The sequence below is a fragment of the Mustela lutreola genome, chromosome 11 (genome assembly GCF_030435805.1).
Source record: "Mustela lutreola isolate mMusLut2 chromosome 11, mMusLut2.pri, whole genome shotgun sequence".
NCBI lineage: Eukaryota > Metazoa > Chordata > Mammalia > Carnivora > Mustelidae > Mustela > Mustela lutreola.
The window spans coordinates 20,209,735-20,222,207 of NC_081300.1; positions in this window are offsets into that span (position 1 = coordinate 20,209,735).

Consider the following 12,473-nt stretch of genomic DNA (forward strand, 5'->3'; position numbering starts at 1 on the left):
TCCACTGCCCATCACAATAAGTGGAAATTTAAAGGCTTATTATAAACTTCCCAGATAATATTCCCTTCCCCCACAAATAGCCAACACCCAAAATTATCTGTTTGTTATTCCCTTGTTTTTCTTTATAGTTAGACTCCACATCTATATAACTTTAGAAATGTAAGTGATAAAGGTACAAATTGTATGCTTCTGGACTTCCATTTATTTACTTTTATTTTTAAGGATTTTTGTTAAGATTAACAATGCTGCTATGGGAATCTCATCCATGCTTCCTGGCACTTGTCTTGGAATAGAGTTATTATGTTACAGGGTATGGAGAATTTAAACTTAATGGAAAATGCCAAGATATTTTCCTAAGCGTTTGCACTATTCTGTATACCTACAAGCAGAAATTACCCATTTTTCTAGATCGCTGTCAATGCTTGGATTTTCAGACTTTTACAAAACATTTTCCAATCTAATCCTCAGTGTAGCTTCCCTGGTAATTAATGTAGCTGATTGTCTGTATGCTGACATGTTTATTGGCCACTTACATTTCCTTACATCTTTGGGTCGGGTAGGGCTTGGGAGGTTCCCTCCACCAGGATGGTTCTGATGCCTGAGAGACAAAGAAATGCCATGTCACTTCCCTGAGTTACCACGTTCAGGACAAGCTGGGGGATCAAATGGTTCACAATAATTTATCAATCCTTCATGAGAACCATGAACTAAACCAGAAATAGCTTCTCACTCCTAAAGAATAACAGTGTATGGTTTGTAGAAATAAAATGTAAGATTTGTAGTTTCCGGGATTCCCTAAAGCAGGAATTTCACTAACAAGGAACACGTGCCTTCTGGAGGCTTGGTGGGTGTGACTGAGACTCATTTCCTTGCCTCTTTTCAGCTCCTGGAGGCCATCTGTGTTCCTTGACTCATGGCCCTTCCTCACCTCTTGCTTCTGTCATCTCATCTCTTACTACTAACTCTGACCGCCTACCTCCCTCCTACCAGGAACCTTATAATTATTTAGGCTCACTGATCCAAGATAATCTTCCCATCTCAAGACCTTTAAGTAAATCATATCCACAAAGTCTCTTTTGCCATGTGAGTCACATTCACAGGCTCCAGCGTTTAAGATGTGGACCTATCCGGAAGGGGTCCTCATTCAACCTGCTGCAAGAGGCACTAAAACTTCACTACCTGATGAGGGAAAAGAAACCTGCTAATACTATTGGGATTGAAGAGAATGTGTTTCTACAGTCGATTTAGTGAAAAGCAAGCCTGATAATCAATAACAACGAAAACTAAGTTAGATCGCCAGCTTCCCTATCTGCTGCCTGCTTGTCTGTGTGTCTCCACAGCAGGCTGGACTTTGTTCTACCACAGCCTTTATCACACAGTGTTAGAATAGTTCATCCTAACCTCTTCCCCTTGAATTCCCAGCATTTACCACAATGCTGGGCACTAGGGAAATATCTCATACATGTTTGTGGAATAGGGTGAATAATACTAGAAGTATTTCCTGTTAAAAGATCATGCTTAGCATAATGTCTTGAAAATATTAGCATTCAGTTAATGCGTGCTGATTCATCTGGCAAACCAAAAAGACGGAGGCTCCCTTAGACAGGAAAATCCTATTTTTTAAAGTAGACTTTGTTGACCTAAATAAAGAGGGAAACTGAGACCAGTCAAAAGGATGAATTTATTCAGGAATAGCTTAAGCCTTGCAACTTGAGACACACAAACTGTAGCAAGCTACAGGTGAGCGTCTTGAGGGTTTGGGGTGAGCTGTATTTACAGGCAGGGTGTATAAAGAGAGCTCAGTTGGAGTCCGGGTTGGAGTCTGTTAAAATAAAAAAGAAATGAGACCGGTTTTGAAAATTCCCTGAACCATCACAGTTAATCCAGTCATACAAACAGAGCTCAAGTCAGTTTATTTTGCTAAACCAACACTACCTGGGTCATTTCTTGTTCATGCTTCTAGAAACCATCAGCAAAATTTTCCAAGGTTGATGTGAGACAACAAATTTCCAATTGTTTAAGAAAATTTCAATATTGAAGCACCTGGGTAGCTCAGTCACTTAAGCGTCCCATTCTTGATTTCGGCTCAGGTCATGATTTCAGGTTGTGAAATCAAGCCCCACGCTGGGCTCTGAGCTGTGCATGGAGCCGGCTTAGGATTCTCTCTACCTCTCTCTCCCTCTGCCCCTTCCTCCACAAAAAAGAAGAAAATTCCTATGTTATGAGTTTTCTGTAAATCAGGCCTTTACAGAAAATCAGTCTCTTACTCCTTAAGTTTTGTGATTCTGAGAGCATAAATACGAGTTTTCCATTTTTTACCCCCCAGTTCCATTTTAGGTTGAAATTGTCTCACAACCCTACCAATTGGTAAATACACACATGCTTGCTCACGGGCCCCTCGATGCTTGAAACGTGTTGCCCTGTTTTTAAATTCATTATAGATGATCTGTATATCACCCTCAAATATCTAAGAAGGTATCTATGTCTTTTGCAAAATAGAAGGAGGTTTTGAAAGTTTCAAGTAGGATCAGTAAGCAAATATAAATTAATAATGAAGTACTTCAGTATGGATTGAACTCAACAGCCATTTGTCAGAGATTCCACATTTGGCTCTTTAGCTAATTAACCAAACCAGAGAAACCCAAACAAATTGACACTAAATGGAACTAGGAAACAGGAATTTGACCTTCATTCATTCCTAAGGTTTAAATACCCAATTACATAGCTCACATTGAGCTACGTATAGTTAGTAAGCATTTTCTCAAAGAACTTAGTGCCATCATTTCAAAGCACAAAGCAAATATTTTTTAAATGACTTTACATTTCTCAAGAATGAAATCTACAAAGCTCCAGCATAATGGGGCTACCACCTCCTTTCCAAATTCATCTTCTTCCACTAACTAGCTCCAGTCACACGACACTTGTCGCAAGCACTGAATACACCAAGCTTTTTCCTGTGTCTTTTTTTGTGTCTACACAACTCTTTCTTGGGGCTCCAAGTGCTTCGCTCCTGAAAATAACCAAACAAGACACAACGATGACCACCGTTTTGCAGAGGAGATCAATAACACAGTCAAGATCACGAAGTTAGCCCTGGCAAATGAGAGCTAGGGCAGACTAACTCTAATCCTGTATTTTCCATTCACTAAGGTGCCTCTGTCTAAACTGTGGAATTTATTTGCATTTTCTGCTTACTTCACTAGCATGTAACATCCCCGAGTCAAGGACTCTGTCTGTCTGGATTACTAGTGTGCACTTGGAACGGGGTCTGGCACACAGAAGCTCTGCTCTGAAGTGTTTGTTCAGTAGATGAGTGAATGGATGAGTGAGGGAACATACCCTCAGAGTTTATAACAGGAATGAGAAAGATCCATGCCAGCAACTCTTGGAAGGGAGTCTTCTGTGAGGGTCTCTGCACAGGACGGAGAGCTAAAGGTTGCACCATGGATTTTACCAAGGAGAGTCAATCATCCGCCTCACCTCTCTCTGGGGTTCCCAGGGTCTTGGGTCTTGTTTAGTAGGAGAAACAAGTAGGCTGTTAGTGGGAAGCAGGAAATTCTAGCCTAATAAGACTCTTCCTCATTCCTCACTCTACCCCAGAACCTTTCCCTGGGTCTGTTTCAGGATGACATTAGGGAGGTCTGGCTCAAGCTTGGAGAGAAGCCTCTCCAAAGCACAAAATGAGAAGAAGGGGAACATGAAGAAAAAAGGAGCATGGTATCCTAGAGTCTGGGGGACTGCCAGAGAGGGGGTTTCCCTTGTCAGCTTTGGAGCTAAAAAGGTTATTGAATTGAATGGTCATTTTCTTTGAAAGTTTAATGGTCCTATCAGGTTTCTTGATATGGAATATTGTCGCTTCCAAAGAAAAGGCTTTTTAAAAGCCAATATACCAAATCAATATTAGGGAAGTTGTTCGCATTTTGGTTGTCAATAGACATTCTGCAGAGACGCCTCGGTGGCTCAGTTGGTTAAGAATCTGCCTTCAGCGCAGGGCATGATCCTGGGGTCCTGGGATCAAGTCCTGCATCAGGCTCCTCCCTCTGCCTGCTCTACCTGCCACTCCCCTTGCTTGTGTTCACTCTCTCTCTTTCAATGACAAATAAATAAATAAATAAATTTTTAAAAAAATAGACTTTCCGCAAATAGAAACACTGGGCTAATGTTGGCATAACTGTATGTCATAATGTTCTGTTGGGTTGAACACAAAGGCAAGGTACCCAAGAGATATTGAATAGAAGAGGGGAGAAAGGCGGCCCTCCAGGCAGATGGAGCACATGTGTTGTGGAGCAGAGGCAGGAGAAGACATGTGAGCGACATCTGGGGAGTCACTAAAGGCCCGTGGGATGGAGCAGCCGAGTACATGGGAAGAAAAAGGGGAAAGAGGTGAGGCTGGAGATGAATGTAAGTTTGAGACCATACTGGGCCTTGTAGGCTATGCAGAGGCAAAAAAAATCTAAAAACTAATACAGATATTTCCATTTGAGTTGAGAAAAGCTCACATGCATTCTTTCATCTTAAAAAGACTCTCTAGAAGCCATCAATAGGGGAGAGTATGTGTGAGCAGAGAGCTGGAAAGCCTGTTAGGAGCTGTAACACTAATACATGTGACAAGTGAAGTAAAATCTCACCAGTAGAGTTAAAAAAGATGGAATTGATTCAAGAAACAGTTCATAGGTTAAATGGAAGAACTATTGATCTGTTGGTGTCAGGATTAAAGGAGAGGAGAAAATGAAGGGTGACTTCCAGTTTTCTGGCTTGTGACCTCGTGGTGGTGGCACTGTTCACTAGGGAGCAAAAGGAGTGAATCTAGTGGAGAGTATAATTCCAAAACCATTATGTCCTGCCCTGGACTTTATCTGGAGTCTGTACGTCTGGCTTCTACTACATTTTTCTCTTGTCGCATGTCCTAAAAACATCTCAACATTCACTGGGTGGATCTGGCTGGGACTGAGGCTCAGGGACTTGGATTAACCTTAATATGCCTGTTTATGTACTCTTCTCCAAGCACACTCACTGGGAGGAGGAGGAGGAGGAGGAGGAGGAGGAGGAGGAGGAGGAGGAGGAGGAAGAGGAGGAGGAGGAGGAGGAGGAGGAGGAGGAGTACAGAAGACAAACTGTTTGACCTAACCTGAATTGTGGCTGTCTAGGAGAGAATGATGGAAGAAAGGGAGGGGATCCAGTTATGCCTCTAAAGTGAGGCTACTGATCTCAAACAGAGAGGCAAGGAGGTGACCATGCTTGAAGGAGAGTGATTTATTGGGGAAAACAGAAGCATTAGCAATCCCAAAAAAGTCCAAAAAGGCTGTAATGGAAGTTCAGAAATGGGATATCCAGAAAAGGAGGTGTTTGTGGTCAGGGTACACAACTGAAGATTAAACTTACAGTGGAGGCACTGTTCCTGTAGATGACAGGGTCTAGGGTGAAGCTATCAGGTATCGGAAGCTGAATGGCCATTAACTACATAAAGCAGTGGTCATGGTATTAAAGCAGTGAGAGACTTATGATGGGGCAGGAATTGAGTAGAGAAAAGGACTGAGCTGGTGTCAAATAAGAGTGCCCAGAAGCCGAATGACTACTGTAACAGGGAGGACAAAATTGTGAAAGAGTTTTAAATTAATGTGCATGTCAGTGTGCACAGATAAGGGATGATTTGCCAGTAGATAGGAAACTAAAATGTTCACCTTCCCCTTGTCCCCTCAATGCCACCCCCAATCTGCCCAAAACATGCTATCAATGATAGCAAGTAGTGAGAAATGGTCACTAAAGAAGACAAAAGAAAACATTATCCTATGAACAAAGACAAAAAGATACTGGAATCATTGTTTAAAGACACTAAAAAGTAGATGAATGTGTATACTTTGCAACAGGGATTCCATGGGGCACAGTGGAAAAGATTAGAAAGACAGAATTGAAGGGTGAACTAGAAGAAAGGAAGTAGCAAGATGGGATTGGGAGTCACCCCCAAAGACTAGTGATTAGGACTTATTTCCACTTGGGTCAGAGGCCAGGTCAAATTCAGATTCTGAATGTCCCAGGGACATGCTGGTTAAAGCAGTTTCAGTACAATACAAGCCAAGTGCTGATGTTTCATGGTTTCTAATGGTAAGATGTTGACAGAGTGAGTCAAGGTCTAATTCAAGATATTCAGGAAACATTTCTTAACTATGTATGATGAACTTGGCACTAAGCACTAGGGATTAAACATTTGTGTAGCTCAACTTTAGAACTATAAGCACAATTAGTTTATAGTCCCAACATGCTCACGAAACACAACTGCTAACCTCCCCTTTGATTTTATTTTTGATCTTTAGAGATTATTCAATTTGCCTAGAGGTGGAAACTGAAAAAATAAAGGAATGAACAAAAAAACTCAGACTCTCTCAGCCTGCCTATTTTGTAGATTCTCCCTGTCCTATTGGAGGTTTGGTTCTCATAAACAGGCTGTAGGAAAGGGTCCAGAGGGTCACCTGGGTGGCTCAGTTGATTGAATGTCTGCCTTCAACTCAGGTCATGATCCCAGAGTCCCAGGATTGAGCCCGACATTGGGCTCCCTGCTTAGCGGGGAGCCTGCTTCTCCCTCTACCCCTCACCCTGCTCATGCTTCTTTCTCTCTCTTTCTCTCTCTCTCTCAAATAAATAAATAAAATCTTAAAAAAAACAAAAGAAAGAAACAAAGAAAGAAAAGAAAAGGGTTCAGAAAAAAAGGGGGGAAGGTGTTGTAGTGGTTTTTCAGAGTATATATTGCATGTGGCACTTTTTGTAATAAAATGGTAGTAAACCAATTATTTCTTTTAAGTTTTCTGTTTAGGAATCAAAAACCATCTTCAATTCTAGACTATGATTTAAGAACTCAGCAAGGCCTAAAGAACTATCTAAAAATTGTTCTCTGAGATTATGTATTCTTTTACCCTGGTATGCCTCCATAGTTAATAATGTAGAAATGTGACACTGAATCTGTATGTGCAGAAATTGGTCTTTCAAATGGTGTAAATATAAAAGCAATTTAACCATATATCTAAATGATTACCATTTAAATATACAAGATATCCATATATTAAAAACTTCCTTACCCATGACATTGTGCTTGTCTTAACATAAGTGAAATAAAAACATATTGACTTACCAATAGAAAGCTAGATATTTCATGACAAGTAGATAGCTCAAGTGTAAGTTAAAAAGAAGACTTAGAAGTATAAGTTCCATTATTCAGTTTGTATTTGAAGTTGTTCAACATCCGTAAGTATCTTGTATTTTGCTTGCATTCCATTGCTTCCACTGATTCTACAGCAACAAATTTCACAATCTCAGCTCTAGAAATATTTGTCATTTTGTTCAATACCTTTTATAGTTGCAGATTTCAGGAAATACTGGACTTAATTAACACTAACTTAACTATGATACATCTACACAGGTGTGGATTCAATTCAATAATTATGATTTCATATGTGCGCTATACCTTTTAGGAGGTGTAAATGCTTTCTGAAGCATTTATAGTCTGTAAAACTGTATTAACCATGCTAACATTTAACCAAAATAATATAAATACTCTTTTCTGAGACTTCCTAGCAAGAAAATTATCATTAAATCCAGTATAAAATTTCTTCCATCAACATATCATATTGGGGCTCCTGGGTGGCTTAGTCAGTTAAGCATCCAGTTCTTGATTTTGGTTCAAGTCATGATCTCTGGGTGGTGAGATCAAGCCCCATGTCCGGCTTCATGTTGAATGTGGCACCTAATTAAGATGCCCTTTCTTTGTCTCCCTCTATCTTTACCCCCTAAAAAAATTCCCAAACAAAACAGAGCATTCGTTTTGGCAAAATTCTAAATCCCTTTGTGTAATTATTCAAGAACTATTGGCAACTTCCCAAAACACTTTAAGCTCTAGATCTTTTTCTCAGCTCCAAAATATTGCTGGGTAATGGTGTCAATTATGTCCTACTGGGGAGGGAAAAAAAGGGCAAACTTCTAGCATACCTATCAACCTCCTACTTAAAACTATGCCTCTAGCCTATTGTCAACTTATGTGATCACTCAACTATTTTCTTTACCTGAAACATAAAATTTAAGGGACCAAAGAAATTATCTTGCCCCATTTACTCTTTGAACATATTTGCAGATTTGCTACAAAACAGAGGTCTGCTGACAACCCAACTCATAATTCACAATTTCTGTCCTTCGGTTTTGTTTTAAAAGTTCACTAAGTCAGAAGTCCTCATTTCTTGGAGAAGTTATAAACAAGTAACCAAACTGGAAAATAAAAATGATCAGAATGAACTGAGAAGCAACTTATCTAAAATGAAATAGAACAAGCAGAAGGAAGAATCCTCTCTCCAGTTGGAAGTAGTCTGGCTAGGAAAGTTGGACGATGTATATTGTCTAAATAAATTCCACCAAGCATGTTATATTAGTGTTTATCTCTTTGTGAGTCAAGAAAATCCAAGTTCTTCCTTGAATTTAAAATCAAGATCCACAGTTTCCACTAAAATTCCCTCGTGAGCTAATAAAGAATCTACTATTGTGAGTTTATTCCCTGATTATTTCACTTTCTAGCTCATATTTATAATAACTGAACAAATGAAGAGTTCTTTTTTAACTTGAGGATTTGACATTTTATGTCCATCTTGCTTAACAGTTTGTTCTGTAACATTTTTCACCAGAGGTGACTTAGTTGAAAAAACTTTGGTTCATTACTAAAGGACAATCAACCATTTGAACAACAAGACCTATCAAGAATAAATCAAGAGGTTTAAGCAATTACAAAAGTTTGAAAGACAAGTAAGAGCTAGGGTGAGATCCAGTGAAAAGATTCATTACCTACACGAGACCACTCTCTCAAGACCAAGAAAGGTAGCTATTTGACCTAATACACAGAAACAAACACAGAGAGTCCAGCAAGTTGAGGAAATAGAAACATGTGTTCCAAAGAAAGAATAAGACAAAAACCCAGAAAAAAGACCTTAATGATACAGAAGGAATAACCTACTTGATAGGGAGTTCAAAATAATGGTCATGAAAGTGCTCACCAAACTCAGGAGAAGTATGGAGGAAAATGTGAGAACTTCAACAAAGAAATAGGAACTATAAGAAAGCATCAAACAGAAGTCACAGAACTGAAGAGTATAACTGAACTGAGAATACGCTAGAGGGATTCAATAGCAGACTGGATGAAGCAGAAAGATTGGTGATCTGGAAGACAATGCAATGGAATTCACCCAGACAAAGCTGCAAAAAGAAAAAAGAATTTTCAAAAATAAGATAAGGGACTTATGGGACAAGACCAAGCAGAAAATGTTCCCATTTAAGGGTCCCAGAAGGAGAAGAGAGAGAATCAGGGGCAGAAATTATGGCTGAAAAGAAGTAATGGCTGAAAACCTGGTCTAGGAAGCCCAGAGAATTCCAAATAAGATGAACCCGAAGAGCCACACCAAGACCATTACAATTAAAATGTCAAAAGTTAAGTGTAAAGAGAGAATCCTAAAAGTAGCAAGAGAAAACCAAATTGTGTCATACAAAGGAAACTCAGTAAGCTATCAGAAGTTTTCTCAGCAGAAACTCTGCAGACCAGAAGAAAGTGCCAGGACATATTCAAAGTGATAAAAGGAAAAAAACTCCCAACCCCAAATACTCTACTCAGCAAGGTGATCACTCAGAATTGAAGGAGAGACTCACCAAGAACAGTAGAATTCCAGAGGAGGAGAAAGCAAATCTTATCTGGACAAAATGACAAGGTGGAAAAACTCACCACAAAAAAAAAAGAACAAGCGGCAGTACCGAAGGCTGGGGACATAATCAATACAGACATTGGTAATATGACAGATCTAGAGTTCAGAATGACAATTCTCAAGGTTCTAGCCAGGCTCGAAAAAGGTATGGAAGATATTAGAGAAACACTCTCCGGAGAGATAAAAGCCCTTTCTGGAGAAATAAAAGAACTAAAATCTAACAAAGTTGAAATCAAAAAAGCTATTAATGAAGTACAAAAAAAATTGAAGCTCTTACTGCTAGGCTAATGAGGCAGAAGAAAGAAATAGTGACATAGAAGACCAAATGACAGAGAATAAAGAAGCTGAGCAAAAGAGAGACAAACAAATACTGGACCACGAAGAGAGAATTCGAGAGATAAACGACACCATAAGGTGACACAACATTAGAATAATTGGGATTCCAGAAGAAGAAGAAAGAGAGAGGGGAGCAGAAGGTATATTGGAGAGAATTATTGGAGAGAATTTCCCTAATATGGCAAAGGGAACAAACATCAAAAACCAGGAGATGCTAAGAACGCCCCTCAAAATCAATAGAAATAGGTCCACACCTCGTCACCTGATGGTAAAAAATTACAAGTCATAGCGACAAAGAGAAAATCCTGAAAGTGTCCCGGGAAAAGAGGTCTGTAACAAACAATGGTAAAAATATTAGATTGGCAACATACTTATCCACAGAGACCTGGCAGGCCAGAAAGAACTGGCATGATATATTCAGAGCACTAAACGAGAAAAAACATGCAGCCAAGAATACTATATCCAGTTAGGCTATCATTGAAAATAGAAGGAGAGATAAAAAGCTTCCAGGACAAACAAAAGCTGAAAGAATTTGCAAACACCAAACCAGCTCTACAGGAAATATTGAAAGGAGTCCTCTAAGCAAAGAGATACCCTAAAAGTAGTAGATAAGAAAGAAACAGAGACAATATACAGTAACAGTCACCTTACAGGCAATAGAATGGCACTAAATTCATATCTCTCAATAGTTACCCTGAATGTTAATGGGCTAAATGCCCCAATCAAAAGACAAAGGGTATCAGAATGGATAAAAAACAAAAGCCATCAATATGCTGCCTACAAGAAACTCATTTTAGACCTGAAGACACCTCCAGATTCAAAGTGAGGGGGTGGAAAACAACATACCATGCTAATGGACATCAGAAGAAAGCTGGGGTGGCAATCCTTATATCAGATCAACTAGATTTTAAGTCAAAGACTATAATAAGAGATGAGGAAGGACACTAGATCATACTCAAAGGGTCTGTCCAACAAGAAGACCTAAAAATCTTAAATATCTATGCCCCTAACTTGGGAGCAGCCAACTATATAAACCAATTTATAACAAAATCAAAGAAATATATCAACAGTAATACAATAATAGTAAGGGACTTTAACACTCCCCTCACTGAAATGGACAGATCATCTAAGCAAAAGATCAAAAAGGAAATAAAGGCCTTAAATGACAAACTGGACCAGATGGACATCACAGATATATTTAGAACATTCCATCCCAAAGCAACAGAATACACATTCTTCTCTAGTGCACATGGAACATTCTCCAGAATAGATCACATCCTGGGTCCTAAATCAGGTCTCAACTGGTATCAAGAGATTGGGATCATTCCCTGCATATTTTCAGACCACAATGTTCTGAAGCTAGAACTCAATCCCAAGAGGAAATCTGGAAAGAACCCAAATACATGGAGACTAAACAGCATCCTTCTAAAGAATAAATGGGTCAACCAGGAAATTAAAGAAGAATTGAAAAATTTTATGGAAACAAATGATAATGAAAACACAATGGTTCAAAATCTGTGGGACACAACAAAGGCAGTACTGAGAGGAAAATATATAGCAGTACAAACCTTTCTCAAGAAACAAGAAAGGTCTCAAATACACAACCTAAACCTACACCTAAAGGAGCTGGAGAAAGAACAAGAAAGAAACCCTAAACCCAGCAGGAGAAGAGAAATCATAAAGATCAGAGCAGAAATCAATGAAATAGAAACTTAAAAAACAATAGAAGAAATCAATAAAACTAGGAGCTGGTTCTCTGAAAGAATTAATAAGATTGACGAACCCCTGGCCAGACTTATCAAAAAGAAAAGAGAAAGGACCCAAATAAATAAAATCATGAATGAAAGAGGAAAGATCACAACTAAGACCAAAGAAATACATACAATTATAAGAACATACTAAGAACAATTCTACACCAACAAATTAAACAATCTAGAAGAAATGGATACATTTCTAGAGATATATAAATGACCACAACTGAACCAGGAAGAAATAGAAAACCTCAACAGACCCATAACCAGTAAGGAGATTGAAACAGTCATCAAAAATCTCCAAACAAACAAAAGCCCGGGACTAGATGGCTTCCCAGGGGAATTCTACCAAACATTTAAAGAAGAATTAATACCTAGTATCCTGAAACTACTCCAAAAAATAGAAATGGAAGGAAAACTTCCAAACTCATTTTATGAGGCCAGCATCACCCTGATCCCAAAACCAGACAAAGATCCCATCAAAAAAGAGAATCACAGACCAATATTCTTGATGAACACAGATGCGAAAATTCTCACCAAAATGCTGGCCAATAGGATCCAACAGTACATTAAAAGGATTATTCACCACGACCAAGTGGGATTTATTCCAGGGCTGCAAGGTTGGTTCAACACCCGTAAATCAATCAGTGTGATACAATAC